The 3,050-nt window shown below is 38.3% G+C and overlaps 1 non-coding gene across 1 annotated transcript; it reads left to right on the forward strand.

Annotated features, from left to right (window-relative positions):
• Positions 1 to 1,842: 1,842 nt before the first annotated feature.
• LOC133813065 (small nucleolar RNA R71) lies at positions 1,843 to 1,949 on the forward strand. The gene has a single exon (XR_009884110.1). It is a non-coding gene; the product is annotated as a small nucleolar RNA R71 (small nucleolar RNA).
• Positions 1,950 to 3,050: the final 1,101 nt, after the last annotated feature.

Genomic DNA, 3,050 nt, shown 5'->3' on the forward strand with positions numbered 1-3,050 from the left:
AAGAGCCTTTAATTCCAATTGCAGTGGTTGTTGAATGGATGTTAATGGTTGTTCTGGTCCTTCCGCCAACTCTTCAAACTTCTTCTTGTACGATTGGTAAGAGTTAATCCAATTTACATATTCTCTATTCTCAGCATCATCATCATCTACCTCACCACCTATCAACACCGCCTCTAAAGCATCACTACTCACCCTTCTTTTCAAAACTACTTTATCTATCACATCCACACTATAGCAACTATCACTAGACACCGGATATGTCATTGCCTTGAAGACATTGAATACCACCTCATCTCCTTGAACTCTAAGTTTAGGCTCTCCCTTTTGAACATCAATGAGAGCTTGGCCTGTGGCTAGAAATGGTCTTCCAAGAATAATAGGTACACCCATATCCTCTCCATGTCAAGAACGATAAAGTCAGCAGGAAAAATAAACTTATCCACCTTCACAAGAACATCTTCTATGATACCCCGTGGATGCTTCACCGATCGATCTACTAATTGTAGAGTGATTGTTGTTGGTCTTGCCTCACCCAAACCAAGTCTTCTGAACACATATAAGGGCATCAGATTAATACTCGCCCCAAGATCACACAAGGCATGCTTACATTCAAATTTTCCAATTGTGCAATGTATAGTAAAGCTCCCCGGATCTCTCAACTTTTGGGGAAACTTCCTTTGCAATATTGCACTACATTCTTCAGTGAGCACCACAGTTTCATAGTCTTCCATTTTTCTTTTCTTAGACAGAATCTCTTTCATGAATTTTACATAACACGGCATCTGCTTCAAAGCCTCAACAAAAGGAATATTGATCTGCAGCTTTTTGAACACCTCTAAAAACTTAGAAAACTGTTTATCAAGAGTAGTTTTTCTAAGCCTCTAAGGATATGGAACTCAAGTTGGTTGGTCAACAATAACTGGAGGAACTTTCTCTATACTCTTATGATTTTCAGTGACCCTTTTCTCTGCTGCATCAAACTTTTCACCCAAACCTTCGTTCTGAACCACTAATTATTGTACACTAGACTACTCAATTTGTTTACCATTCCTCATAGTAATTGCCTGAACTTGCTCCTTATGATTAACTTCAGTGTTGCTATGCAAGTTTCCCTGTGGTCTATTATTTAGCATATTAGCCAGCTGCCCCACTTGTGTTTCAAGATTTCTGATAGAAGATCTAGTCTCTGTCATAAACTGAGTTTGAGTGTTGGTGAGAGTCAATAATGCAACTTGTAATTCATTAGGCCTATCTGGTGGAGCTTGTGGCCTAGGCTGTTGTGATGAAAAGGCTTGATTCAATGGTTGTTGAGGCATATTCTGCTGAAACTGACCCTAAAACTGAGGTTGCTGGCCCTGATTGTTTCTCCAAGATAAATTGGGATGATTTCTCCACCCAGGACTGTAAGTGTTGGAGAATGGATTGTTGAATGGCCTCTGAAAATTTCCCACGACTTGAACCTCAGCTTGGTCTATATGAATGTTATTATTACTACTAGCAGGACACTGATCGAAAGAGTGAGAACCACCACACATTTCACACCTAGCTGCCATCTGAATTGCATTAGCAGATACATTATTCTACTGTAATTGTTTTGTCAACGAGGCCACTTGTGCTGTCAAAGCAGTGATTGCATCAAGTTCATGAACCCCAACTACCTTTCTAACCCCAGATAATCTCTCATCAGACCACTGATGATTGTTTGTGGCCATGTCCTCTAACAGTTCATATGCTTCGTTGGCACTCTTACTCATGAATGCTCCACCAGCTACATCATCAATAATTGTTCTTGTTGTACCACACAGCCCGTTGTAAAAATTGTGAACCAGCATCCACTTCTCTATACCATGGTGGGGAAATTTCCTCAATAGCTCCTTGAAATGCTCCCAAGCATCATATAATGACTCCCCATCCATCTGATATAAGTTATTAATTTCTCCCCTCAATTTAGCAGCCTTCAAGGGAGGGAAAAACTTAGCCAAGAATTTCTAAGCAAGGTCTTTCCATGTATCAATAGAATTTCCCTGAAGCGAATTAAGCCAGCTCTTAGCAGTCTCCCACAGAGAAAATGGGAAGAGTCTCAACCTTATAGCATCATCACTGACCCCATTGTACTTGAAAGTATCACACAACTCCAAGAAAATTCGCCAAGTGCATATGGGGGTCTTCAGAAGGCAAACCACCAAATTGGACAGTGGACTGCACCATTTGCAAGATCGTCGGCTTAATCTCAAAATTATTGGCCTCCACAACCGGCAGTCTTATACAGTTCTATACTCCCATTATAGTGGGTAGTACATAGTCTCTTAGTCTCCTTGCAGCAGGATTTTGAGCTTGATTTTGAATAACCTTGGGAACCTCATTATTCCCATCATTTTGTGCCATCTCTATAGTCTAACGAGCCAACCTCTTGTTTCTTCTATTTTGTTTGCAAGCCTTCTCAATTTCAGGATTAACAGGAACAAGACTACCTGTCCCTCTTCTGCTACACATATAACAAAACTACCTGAAAATGACAAAGAAACACAGCTTAAACAAATTAGAAACAAGGCAAAAAAAAAAACCAAATTAGAAATAAAATTAATTAGACTGATATTGATAGTTTTCAGTCCCTGGAAACGGCGCCAAAAACTTGTTACAAAAATTATAGCTACGCAAGTGCACGTATCGCAATTCAGTAATAATCTTGGTAAAACCAAGTATCATCCTCAAGGACGGAATCACCAATTACCAGTCAATTAATCTTTATGTTCTAGTTGGTCAATTAAACTTTGATTCTTGTAAACAAAGCAGAAGAAAATATAAATTTAAAAAACAATACTCAAGAACTCAATAAAATAATAAGTAATAGAAAAACCTTGAATTTAAATAATGAGAGAGTAATTAGGGCATTTAATCTCATCAACTATCCTCCCTATTAATCCCTAATACAGATTACCAATTTCTTCCTATTTCAATTAACGAGTTGACAAAAGAAGTTTATATTCATATTATGAATTATAAACTCAACCTAAGTGAAAATTCCCTATATTTCTATGGTAAATTTAATC

This window comes from Humulus lupulus, chromosome 1 (assembly GCF_963169125.1).
Source record: "Humulus lupulus chromosome 1, drHumLupu1.1, whole genome shotgun sequence".
NCBI lineage: Eukaryota > Viridiplantae > Streptophyta > Magnoliopsida > Rosales > Cannabaceae > Humulus > Humulus lupulus.